The sequence below is a fragment of the Rosa chinensis genome, chromosome 2 (assembly GCF_002994745.2).
Source record: "Rosa chinensis cultivar Old Blush chromosome 2, RchiOBHm-V2, whole genome shotgun sequence".
In the NCBI taxonomy this organism is placed as follows: domain Eukaryota; kingdom Viridiplantae; phylum Streptophyta; class Magnoliopsida; order Rosales; family Rosaceae; genus Rosa; species Rosa chinensis.
The window spans coordinates 85,193,965-85,207,869 of record NC_037089.1 but is presented as its reverse complement, the minus strand read 5'-3'; the positions used below and the strand labels follow the sequence as shown (position 1 = coordinate 85,207,869).

The 13,905-nt window shown below is 35.9% G+C and overlaps 1 long non-coding RNA gene across 1 annotated transcript; it reads left to right on the top strand.

Annotated features, from left to right (window-relative positions):
* Positions 1–4,470: 4,470 nt before the first annotated feature.
* Positions 4,471–6,399, top strand: LOC112186144. The gene is made up of 5 exons (XR_005807279.1): positions 4,471–4,615; positions 4,970–5,043; positions 5,446–5,528; positions 5,608–5,641; positions 5,949–6,399. It is a non-coding gene; the product is annotated as an uncharacterized LOC112186144 (long non-coding RNA).
* The last annotated feature ends 7,506 nt before the right edge of the window (positions 6,400–13,905 follow it).

Sequence of the window (13,905 nt, the reverse complement as noted above, 5' to 3'; positions counted from 1 at the left end):
CAAGATTGCATAGCTCCATGCAGAAATTAGAAGCTTGGTGCGCATTACCAAGATTCTATCTGCGAGACCATCTTGGGTGTGAACATAGGGTACTAAATGTTCAGCATCAATCCCAAAGGATATGCAATAATCATCGAAAGACTTCGATGTAAACTCTCCGGTATTATCAAGTCTTATGGACTTTATGGGATAATCCGAGTGGTGAACCCTCAATTTCATGATCTGGGCGAGAGTTTAGCAAAAGCAGCGTTTTCTTGTGGACAGTAGTGTAACATGTGATCACTTTATCGATACATCAACCAAAACCATTAATATTTAACTGGTCCACATGGTGGTTGGATATGTCCACAAATTTCCCTTGCATTCTGTGCAGAAAAATGGTGGTGTATGTACACTAGTCTTTGCATATGATGGTCTAGTATTAAATATTCTTAACGAGTATGACATAGTGTGTCATTATATATAGGACCCTTATTCAGAAGGGGGTGCACCTGCAATGAATTGAGGATACGGTGCATCATACTTTGACTTGGGTGTCCCAAACGGTCATGCCATAGCAAGTAGTTGCTTGAATTAGTTAGCTACTAGCTAACAGATTTCAATTTCTCCAATGTACGCTTCTGGCCGCACACTCAGAGGTTATGCAAAGCTATTCCACTCATTTTTCTCAGTGGTTTCAACGTGGTAACTGTTGGTTCGAATATCCTTAACACTCAATAACGTTCTTCTGGAACGTGGAGAGTACCATTGGACAACATACTGTGGGTTTTGCCATAACCCTCTATCAGGTTGGATTGGCCTGATACAGTTGTCACAGAGGTATGAATAGACAATAAGTTTGAAAAACATCTCCGATCTGGGAGTATGGTGTGTGTAATAGCACTTTTAACCAGACAACAAACTTCCCCACAGAATATGCCTATTCATAAATTTAATTCAATGGATCACATGTATGAATAAGTTTATTGAATTAAATATATTCGAACATAACCACATTTTCATAATCCAAAATGATTGAAAACATAAATCACCAACATCCGAAGATGTTTCATTCATTAAGATGAAATAGATATGGCACAAGGGGCCAATTATACCCATGTCTTCGAGTTCTAATCCTCGGTATGTTCAGTAACTGCCTGAAAATCCGTGATTTCTAGTGTGGAATCAATAGAAAATGACCCTTTAATAAAGTTGGTATTTCGAGTTCCGCTACCGGCGTAATACTCATCTATTGCTTAAGTTATCGCACAACAGGTGCGAGACAAGCAGTTAATTCCTCCACATCAATAACAAAGATCATGCTGATTTTGGTGGCGGCGGGCCGAACCAGTGTTCCTTTCCACTTTGGCTTGTTATGCAATGAGCAACATCAATTCCTTCAAGCAAAAGTGCTGCTCAGGTACCGATGGGCTTGGCTTGATCATTCCTCAACAGGAGGTTGTTGTTCATTTCAGTGAGCAACAAGATAGTGATCAATTCTGAGAATTAATAAAGTGACTCTCCTTGTATTATTTTGGGCAGATGGGCTTGTTCAATATCTTGCTAATCATGTCTTGCTTCAAGTAAGAAATGGTCATCTGATGGTGAAAGTGCTCTTCCAGAGCGACCCAAATAGTCTGTGGATCCTCTTCATCGGATACTCAATTTGGAGTGCTTTCTTCTTATGTTTCTTTATGAACATTATGGCACTTGCCTTAAAAGCATTAGTGACGACATTGTCATGAGTATCGATTGTTGATCTCATCTTTTTTGTAGTCAGATGAATTTTCACATTTTGAGTCCACTTTAGATAGTTTCTTCTGGAAACCTCCAAAGCAACAAAGTCAAATATGTTGAGATTTGACATTTCTTATATGAAAGGAACAAATAATATTAGTGCTTTGGGTAATATCGTCCATAAGCAAGTAATGAGAACTTCAGGTTCTATAACATGGTATGAAAAATCGGATTAGACATGTAAAATCTACTGGTTTTATCATGTGTGATGAATTTATGAAGGAAACTTCAAGTTTCTTAAATGGCATTATCGAAACTATAAATTCGATTTATGTATGAACTACTGGTTCATTTAGAACTTCTAGTTCATTAGGTACCTGCATTTTCTACACATATATTCTAGTGCGAAAATTTAGACAAGTACCATAATAATATTGAATTGAGAAAATTGAAATAATCTCCCAAATTTGGATAAATAAAAATCACAAATCAATTGAGATATTAATTGCATGCTACTAATTTAACAGATTAATTATCACACAATTATGTGAATAAATGCTTCTGGCAATTAATTACACATATTAAATATGGTGAATCTATTTACAATATGAAATCATTTTTCCTTTTATTTTTGATTCTGCTGGACCAAAGAAGGAGTGGGCTTGATAGTGAAGCCTATCGGGCTTAGTCTGCGAGCTTGTGACCCGGGCTTTCATGCGTAAGTCAAAGAGTATGTGAGGCCTGCTGGGCTGCTAGGTCCTGCAGAGGGAGAGTGGGCCTACTGGGCTCAAACTGGTCTGCCAAGGAATGAAAAGTTATTACTCAACCCTTTCGGTAACTCCAATTGAATACGACCAGGTAAGGAAGGATGAGGTTTAGGTGGAGCGAGGCTCACTTAAGTACACGGCCTCATCTGAACCTTGCCTAGACATCGCATCCAATTGGATGAGCCTAGTTTGAGAAGATTCATAACTTTTGTCATAACAACATGTAGTGAGCTTCTATTCTGGCCTTGCAACTTGGGCCTGAGCTTCTGGCTCTAATTTGTTGTTGTGACTTTGGGCTTGATTTGAGCTTCTGACTCAGCCTCATTTAATATTCACCATTAACCTGTCTTTTTTTTTTCTTCTTTAAATGCTTCTGGCATTAACGCTTCATTAACCCCATAAATATTACATAATCATTATGGCAATAAACTTAATGTACAACATTAAGAAATTGTAATGAAGTAAATAAATATCATAAAGTCAATAATGAAATCATTATGGTGATGAGCGTAATATACGGCATTAACAGGAAATGATGCACATTATTATGGCAATGATTTGAATAAACGCTTCTGGCATTATAGTAATATTAAATAGGAATCCTACATGTCAATGTGTCATGGTATATATCAATCAAATCCAAAAACATGAACAAATATATATGACAGATATATATGTATCAACCAAATAAATTAATAAAGTAAATTTGGGGGTTCATGCATCATGGTGATTGATCATATAATCAAGTTTGAAAACATGAATTAAAATTAGAATTTGGAAAACATTACTTGATGAAGAGCGGATGAATCTTCAGTTTATATGTGCAGAACTGAGAAGGTTGTCTTCTCAGCCAATCCAAAAGCTATTCGCCTCTTCTGGACAGCTCCCACTTCGAATGGTGTACAGATCTCAAAACGACTCCAATAAGCCTGAAATTTGGAGGGCAGATAGACGAGGCAGAGACGAACAACTTTGATGAAGGAAATATTTTGATCTGAGGTCCCGATCAAGAGGTTTCGGGGGTGCAAACAGGCTGCAGCAGGGGGTTTTTTTTTTCTGTGGCTAGGGCTTGGGATAGAGCTTCGTGCTGATAACGTGTTGTAAAACGATAGTAAAAGAATTTGAGAGAGGGAGAGTTTAGACACCAAGAATGAAGTATGAGAAATGGAGTGATTTTATTCATCTCACAATGAGGTTATATAGGAATACCTCAGGTTTACGAAAGGTAACTATTTAACGATTACATCAATCACTCGTCTGATTATAATCAATCAATCGCTAATTATATTTTGTTAATCACCAATCAATCTTAATTGGCGTATATCACGCAACACTAATTGCTATTACATGAATAGCCACATTAATATTTACAACAGCTTGTGTTTTTTAGTGTGTATCTATACTATTATTAAGAAAAGAGGTTTTGTTAGCCAAAATCTAAAATTTTGATAAAATTGACCCTAGAAGATTAATAAACTTTGAGAATTAATTAAATCACAAAAATAATTAAGACATTTATAAAATTTAATTTTATTAAAAAAATTTAAAAAATGACCCACAACCCATTTTTCTCTCTCCCATTTTCTTTTCTCTGCAATAACTAACTCTTTTCTTTTTTAATTTCTGAAAAAAAAAAAAAAAAACTTGCACATGCAAAGCATGTGTAGAGAAATACTAGTATATAATTAAAAGAAGATGAAAATGATACACAAACTGCTGGTAGGATTAGAACTTTATTCCCCAATCAGATAAATCGATGGGTATTACGCAATACATTATTAAAACCAAAACAAAAAAGCCCATTATCTATTTTCTAGAAATGGCAAACTTAACTCCCTTACTTCCATCACAAGCCAAGGAAAGACATTTTTTTGGCATGTACTCGGTTCTTGATCCGTCCATATTTTTGGTTTCCTATATTGCCACGAAAATGGACCTGCTCTTCCTCATACAGTCATACCCATTACTCCATTAGCATAAGGTCACCTCTATCATTCCCAATTTCAAACCCTCTCAAAAATGAGGCATTTATTTTCCCCAAAATAACCTTCCTGTTTGATATTTCGTCTCTTTGGTCTAATTCTATTGCTGGGTGTTCTTCACTTTGGCTTCTATTTCTTCCTTTTGCCGAGGTCAGTTGCTATAAACTTTGTTGTATTTTATCTGGGTCACTTGCTGGGTTTTGATTCATATTCTAATTTTTGGTGCCAATATACATTCAGTTGCATGGTAGTTACTCGCTTCCATGTTCATCTCTATGTATGCTCTATCATTTTTTTCTATCTTGAGCTGGATTCATGTCTATGTTTGATGGGTTCTGCAATGCAGTTGCTTCTTTTGGTTTCGGGTTTGTTAAAATTTAGAGCTCTAGACAATTGTTGATTCACCTGTGTTTGCAGAACACCATATATGAGAAATTCAAAATTAGTAGGTTTATGTCATGATGATGAAACTGATGAGTTAAATTCTGTGTCCCCAACAATAAGGTGTCTTCAATGTCGGAAATCTGGAAACAACAGAATTGCTGCGGGAGAGAGGGACACACAAGGTGAAAAAAGAAGTAATAGTTCTTACCACTTAATATTCATAGTTTGTATTTCTTTGTTTACTTTGAGTTTAAGTTAATGTTTATATATATGGCACTGTCTATGGGGATCCCCACTGATTAAGAGGTTCCACGTACTTAATGTATTTGTAACCACAATTGGGTATTTAAATTCTGGTTTACCGGACTATGAAATATCATATACATGAGGTAAAATTCATTGGGTGTATTTCCTTCATATTGGTCAACATATATCTGTCAAATTTCTTATTGGGCTGATCTAAAGAATTGACAACCGAACATGTTGCGGTCTGTGAAATAGCTACAAACTGATTACAGGCAAAAATTACAGAATCCATGTCTGAAGACTTCCTGCCATGAATTCCTACTTATCTTAAATTATCTTTTGGTTTACAGATTGTCAAAACCATATGCGGATGCACCCTATGTACTCCAGTCAAGTGTACTTCACATTAGTTGGCTTTTGGAGGCATGTTCAGGTTATATGCTTCATTTGCTTCCTGTTCGTTATTCCTGCATGTATTCAGTTCGTTTTACCCTTGTTGATACTTGTTGCAGCTGTTGCAGAGTTGCTCGACATGCAGCTGATGAGGTGATTTCCAATCCCCTTCCTGATAGGATATGGAAAGAGATATCTAAGCTTAGGTCTACTTTTTACTTTTAATAAGCAAAACTGATAGGCTAGAACAAGATTAATAAAAGAATTCTACTGAAAATATTATTAGCATAAATAATCCGACTGTAACCATGTAATACTTGATTATTGTGTTCTTGCCATATCACTGATAACTGTGAGTTTCTTGGATCAAAATATTAAGATTAATGATGATATTCATAGAAAAGTACAGATTTAAGTCTCATTGAATTAGAAACTGAAAGTCATTAAACTATATTTGCAGCTCACAGGCAGAGTGAAGGAAAGAGAAGGTGGTCTGATGGGATTCATCAGCCTGTGGAGGCTAAAGAATGTTTGAAGATTCAGGTATATATTTTTGACAGTTGGTGCGTGAAGTTCTTTTTTCTTCTTCTGTATCTTGTCTCAATCACCATTCATTGAAGTGCCAACATATGTGGCAAACATTCTCAATGTTTTTCCTATTCAAAAGCTTTAGGATATTTAGTATATTTTTCTTTTTCTCACTTTTATCTGATATCCATACTTGTATGGAAGTGCTTTCAACTTGAAATATATTTTTAAGTAAATATATTGGCCAACTTCATGTTTTGAGTTTGCAGAGGTCAGCAATGTAACTATCTCTCAAGTTTTTAATGCAATCTCGACTGTTTTGGTTATTCCCGGTAGGCCAGTACTGAGATTGATAGGGAGAAGTTGTACATTCACTTGTTTGTTGCCATCCGCTAAAATATTTTGGGCTTCTGTTTGGAAGTGGTTGCTTCTGTTTTGATTCGATTGTCTGTTGATTCCTTTGCCTCGTTAGATTGATTGTTGATTCATTTTCAGTTTGTTTGTTTGGCTTTTTGATTTCTTTTCTAATTTTGAATCCAGATCTGGGAGTCTTGTTTTGATATTAAGAAAAAAAAAAAAAGGATCTGCCTAATCCTTGTAGGAGAGGGGATGAAGTTTTAGGGCCACCTGCATATAATTTCAAACACCTTTATTTTTTCAATTTTTTTTTGGTTGACGCGTTTTCCTAATCCTGATAGAAATGGGTTATTTTCTCCTCGTTGATTTGGGATATAGCTAGATAGATGTGTATATATATCGTAGTTTAGTGATCATCCACCACAATCACCATTTTGGATATCACTACAAGTATGTCGACGACGACGGCCGAGAAACATATTTTTTTTAGCAAAGTCGTACAAAGAGAATCAATTGAACCGCCAGGTATGGAAACCTATCTCCAGATCACGTTTTGTCTCATGAAGCAGACCCTCTGTTGGTATGATCACCCGACGGAGTTTACTTCCGAAACCTCCCCAGCTGGACAAAGAGGTTGTGCGATTGATTTCTCCAGCAGAGAACACCAGATTGATACTTTCGCCAATATGATTTCGGGAATGGGTGTCCCACGACAGGAGCAACCAACTATCCTTAAAAAAATATCTGACATGTTTCAAGTGGCTGTTCCCCGGAAGCGTGTTCTTGTGTTAATTGCTGACGTGACTGTGCAATTACTGGGTAGTTATGGTGATCTTGGTGCCATTGATAATCTTATAAGGTCATCCCCCAATGTTAAGTTCCGCTTAAAATATAGGGGCTTTACTGGTACATGCCGCTGGGAAACACATACAATTTGTGATGTTGACTATCATGATACCACCATCACTGATGAGCTTTTATTGGAAATTGATAGGCTTACATTGGAGTCCTTTGAAACTCAGTGGGTCAGGTTTGTTCCGGCAACTAGATCATCAGTTAAGAGTTTGCAGAAAGTGAGACTGGATAGTTTGGATGAAGCTACTATTAAACTGAACCCATCATGTAGCATCTGTAAGGATGACTTTGCTGAAGGCGGTGTGGATCAACTGGTTATTCCTTTGCCTTGTGCACACCATTATCATGTAGATTGCATTATTCGGTGGCTAGAGATGGGTCACGTGTGCCCCTTGTGTCGATATGCCTTGCCAACTGTGGAAGATGGCGAGCCTTCGAATTCTTAACGGGGGGGGGTTGAAAAATGTATTTGTCAGCTGATCAGATACAAAGCTAATGTTGAACAAAATTGTTCATTGTGTAATAATTGTATGACTTCCTTGTATCATGTTATGTTGTTGATGAATGTTTAGATCCCGAGTGCCCTGGCTCTGATCTGTATTTTTGTAATTCTCAAATTGAATGCAATTCATATGAATTTCAAGTGGAAACCCAAAATTTACCTTCACCTACTTTGTAAGCCCTAAATAAGATCCCGAGTGCCCTGGCTCTGATCTGTATTTTTGTAATTCTCAAATTGAATGCAATTCATATGAATTTCAAGTGGAAACCCAAAATTTACCTTCACCTACTTTGTAAGCCCTTTAGGGCATTCAGTTTGTTCTTTCCATACGCTGTACCACCAGGGTGTTCTCTTTCTAGTAATGGAATGGAGAGGACCAATGGCATGAACTGGTGAACAAGTGCTGAAGCTTCATGTTAGACTGTCATCGCTGCGATTTTAGATTGTCTAGTTAAATTATGTAATCAAGTTAAACACCCTTGTTTTTCTAATTGAAACAAAAAAAATTGGAAAAAGAAAAATAAGATATTTTCCTAATCCTTATTGAAGTAGAGCCGCAATTCCTAATCCTTGTACAAGTAGAGGCGCAAATCCTGGGTGAGTTAGGGATAGAATTAGCTAGATGTGTATATAAACCCAGTAATCACATCACTACTTCAAGCATTTCTTCGTCCACCACCGAGAAGCATTATATTTTTACCAGTGTTGCAAAAAGAAACTCAACCCTTTCCAGAGGAGGACCATCTTCTGATCAGTATTCATTTCCGGAAACAAAGTCGCTGTTGGTATGATGATCCAACGGACTATACTCCCGAAACGACTGCAGTTGCACAAGAAGCAAGTTTTGTCCCTGTGCACGACAGAGAATTTTATTTAGATGCTCTGGAGCAGCATCTTACAAGTATGGGCGTCCCACCAGAAGAGCACACGATCATCCTTTATAAAATATTTGAGGTGCTTCCTGCTGCTGTCCGTGGCTGCGTTCTTGTGTTATAGCCGACGTGACTGTTAGATTACTGGGTAGTTTTGATGATCATGTTGCCATTGATAATTGCATAACGGCATCCCCCAATGTCAACTTTACCTTGGATTTTCAACAGGCTGGGGGCATCGAAACATTTACGGTTCGTGAAGTTGATTATCATGGTACCTATATCCCCTGGGGTCAGCAAAATGATGTTGGTGTAAGAAAATTTAATGAACCCGACATTGTGTAGAACCTAAGTATATATTCATATATGATTTAGTTTTGAATTCAAATGTCAAGTATAAGTTAAGGACTTAAGAAAATCATTTTGGTCCAACTTATCACATCTGTTAGAATTTGAAATTCATAAATACAGTTATGACTCATGAGAGTTTATCTGGTTTTTGAAAAAGCAGTTGGGATGCATTGTCAGTTTCTTGATGGAAGAAACTGACAATACAATGCTTTATATATCAGATATTTTGGTCCCTTCTGATGCACGAATCATTCTCATCAATTAGTCCCATCACTAAGAGGATGCTAAAGGTGAAATCAGGAGAAGACTAAGATGGAAAACTCAACTGTGTCAAGAAAGCTGTCATGGACAATGCAAGTGCATCGAGTAAGTTTTCTGAGTTTATGTTCTTATGTTTAGTTTTCTGCAGAAATCAGTTTCCATTGAGGAGTATTAGATCTGTCTCAAAGGGATCCGTTAAGGATTTTCTTCCTCACTCGGATCCATCTCAAGGGGATATTACCTCTCTAAGATCTGTCTAGAGGAGATTTCACCTCACTTGAATCTTCTTCAAGGAGATTTCTTCTTACTTGGATTTAACTCAAGGAGATTTAATATACATGATTTGATCTAGTATAGGTTTCAGTTTATGTGTTTGTGATTGCTTAAGCATACTGTTTCTAACAATTGGTATCAGAGCGACCATACATAGATCAATTACATGTTGAAGAAACTAACTGCATTACAATTGTGAATTCTGGGAATTTTTTGTTCATATAATCCGCATACAGTTATCTACATGTATATTGCATATCTGATGCATCTATCCACACATGCATGCTCTCACCTTTGCAAATCCATTTTGCTCTGGATTGATGTAAGTGAAATTGGGGTCTCCCAAATTTAGTATCCATTACCCTCATTTAGTGAGGAGGAGAAAATGACCAGAGAGCAATTAAGGCAATCACCAACCTCTATCACTTCTATTGATCGCCAAATAGAGCCTTCTACCAAGTTGGTGTTGATCCAGGCCTTGCTTTATGAGCAGATAAGATATCTATCCTAAATATCAGTTTTCGATTTGGTGAGTTCCCTTGAGGTATTATAGTGAAACTATAATTTTATTTGGTTATTGATATTAATGTATCTGCTTACATTGTTAGTGTGTGGCTAAATTAATTAGTATGTGTTGATGTATTACTTGAATTATAATTGATGAATGGGTCTTGGAGAAGCATAAATGGATTTTGGAACTGCATCTTGTTAGTATCACATACTCTTCGGTTTTGCTTTCTAACTTTAATATTTAATTTGCTGCAGATTGTATTTTGGCTTTGATTCATGTTGCTGTTGATTTACAATATTATATTTGGCATAGTCATCTTAAGTATCTAGCATGTTTTGATCTGTATTATGGCATACTCAGAATTAACCGAAATTCATAATCAATTATATCTGTATGATTTGCATGACAGATCTTGACAAATGATGTTGCTATTTTAATTGTCTCAGTTGCTATATATGTCCAAGTGTTAACATGGTTAGAGATAACTGTTGACTTAATGGTCAGCAACAAGATCAAATTTGCTTTGTCATTCATACATTACAGATTGAGCATTATATCATGGGGACGTGTGATTGTTTATTTGTGTTAATTGATGTTTTTTCAATCCGAGCAATAGCCTTAGAACATTGCTTAGAAATCACAATACTTCTCTTGGTTGGGAAATTGTGTGATGAAAAGGTTTTTGGCCAAAGCAAGAGATTTTAGCCATTTTTCAGATTTTCTGGAATTTCAACTCAGTCACTTACTTTTGCAAAAATGTACTGATCTACTGGGAATTTGAGGTCAGTCTATTCTAAAGAATTTTAGTAGACATCTTAAAGAGTCATTTGGAATTGGAATCACCCAAAAGGGAATTTTCTGGGATTAGTTATGAATTTCCAAAGTCAGGAGTCAGTCACAGAAATTTTCTGATATCAGCTTATTAAGTTTAACCAAAGGTAGATTCTTATAGCACCTTTGATCCAATACAGGACTTCTATTTCATGTGAAGATTACATTATATTCATCTCAGTGCATATTTATGTTTTCCATATTATTTCGAAATGCAAAATGATGGATATGCATGTTTAAAGTTTCTGATATTGATCTTGAAAACTTCATATGTGGTGTGCTGCCAAAGTGGTCTCATATATGAAGATTCTAAAGGATCAAATATGCTGGTGAAATATTTAGTATGAATTCAGTTATATGTTGCATAATAAAGTGCTGTCAAAGTGGCCAATATATAGCAATTACACTGTATTCAGTTTCATCAGAATGAGATTATGAGACTTAAAATTAAATTTGAGTATAATTTCCAAAGAAATTTACATCAAACATTTGGTTTCATAATCTTGTATATATTAGGTGAATGAACATTCAGAACTATTAGAGATTAGTACTCCACAATGGACGTCAAAATCTCGAAAATAGAAGAGTTCATTTTCTGCATATATACATACATAATTCGGTAAATGGCTTTTAGATTGGCCATGATCACATTGTTGATATAAAGTCAATTTAATCTTCTTAAATGCTAAATGCTGTCAAAATGGCTTAGTGTAAAGAAGATTAATTGTCTTGTTTGGTTTTCAACAATAAAATCAAGCAACTTAAAATTTAATTTGATCCTTATTTCCAAAGAAGTCTGGTATCAAACATTTGGTTCTTGATTTTGTATATGATCAAAATTGAACATTCAGATATCATTAGAGATTAGTACACCCCAAAGGATGTCAAAATCTTGAAAATGGTTGAGTTCTATTTTCTGAACATATGCATTTGGTGTGAAATGAATGTTCAAATCATGAATTTTCATTTTTGGGACATACAGACAATTCTAGTATTATGATAAACTAGAATGATTTTACTGATCAACTTCATATACATATAGACATTTTCCTTTGAGCATCAATCAGGTTGAACTACAGGATGACTCAAATTTTAGAAAATGGTAGAGGAACATTGGGTTGAGCTTGGAGTACATGATTATAATCATGTGTTGAAAGAAATCCATCTGAGAATTGGCAGCAAATAAAAGCAAGGAGAAGCATTCAAATGAAAGAATCCAGTTCCTCAAGTAAGTTTGTTGTTCTTCAAGTTTTGTTTTCTGGAATTCTGGGATTGCAAGTGCAGTATCTATCCTAGTTATATTTGCACAGAAATGTTAATGTCCAAGTATAGCTTCAACAGACAAGGCAATGTTAGTAGAGTTCATCAAGAAAAGAAAAAGTACACTTTTGGAAGGGTCCAAAGTTTGAGTAAGAAAAGCACTAGAGGTCTAGAGTAACTGAAAAGGATGATGGAGGATTTATGGACCAGATTCTATGAGAAATCTGTGGGAGTTCCAGCTTTTGATTTTCTGACTCCTCATTTTTCATGCATTAATCATACGTTGATAATTTCCTAGACATAATTCTTCTTGTGGTGCTCTTGTTCAGTATGTTTATGAAGTCATCAAAATGAGTTCATGTTCCAGCAAGTTAAGACTTTTCAAGTTAGCAAATAGTCTCGACAATTTTCAATGGCGGTGTTGGATTTCTGTACTTGTTCTTGACAGTTTGGATTTTGGAAAAGAAGTTGAGGAATATACATACTATTTTGGCTTTTGAATTGGTGGTTGATTACTTGGTATTTTCAAGGCTTCACATAGTTGGTTTTGAAATTAACTCTATGCATCAGAACGACGCAACTTTCAAGACAACCTTCAAGACTATTGTGTATTCTTGTTTTTGTTCTCTGGAGTTGTCTTTGCTCTATCAGTCTTTGGTGTTATTTTCATAAATGAAATATCATTTTGGTGGTTAATTCATTGATGAAAATAGAGGGAGAAAGTTCTCAAGGATGAATAGATACTGAAACTGCACAAGGAAAATAGAGCAGAAAGTTGCAATACGATAGATGTTCATGGAGCAACTGACTAAGCAAAACAAATTGAGCCATCCTCCCAGCCATTAGCATTAAAGACTATCATGACAGAGAATAGGGATGGTAAAAGATCCTTATTAGATGGAAATGCACAAGAGATATTCCATGAAGAGGGTCAAGTTGCTCCTAGGCTGATTATAGTTTGGTGGAGGATATTATGGCTGTAATGGATAATGATTTATATAGACCCAAGCTTGCTGGAGACATGATACTAACTACTGGGATTTTGGAGTCTGTACCCATCGAACCTAAGTGGGAAGAGGATGATGTTTACTTGAGGATACGAACAGATGCATTAAGGATGATGAGGTCAGCGTCTCAACATTCGAAAGCTGCCACTAATATCTTTATAAGAGGTGACCATTATTCTGCTCAACAACACTCAATCAAGGCTAGAGAGGAATGGTTAGTTGTTGAAAGCCTCAATAAAGGGCAGCTAAGGAAATCTTTAGTATAAGGAATTGCAAGAAAACATAGAGAAAAGTTGGATCAACTACATCAACTTTAGACATCATCAAGACAAAGACCAACATCCTTACAAGCTATAACAGGTTCGCAAATCCTCTCGATCTTGTGTATATGCATATAAATATACATATGATAAGCATATATATAATAAAGTCATCAATGTTGAAGAATCCAAAGTAGTTGGATATATGATAAGCAATGGCACAAAAGTTCTCGGCAAGACATCAAGAAGTATGGTTAATGAGATTAAGGAGTATGTTACAGGAGAGGAGGTTGGGACTATACATGTTTATGGAATGGCTGATTCTAGAAATATAGCAGCAGGTGGTTCAGAAATAGATGCAGACTCATCACAAGTTGCTGATGAAATGGATAAGTGATTTATCTATCAAGACAACAATATATCAGTTTCAGATTAGGATTGCAACAATATATCAATCCTAGACAATGGAGAAAAATCCAAGTATGCAGCACAACGTGATTCAATTATGGATAATGTCATTACTAGCACAAATGCACAAAATGAGCAGAT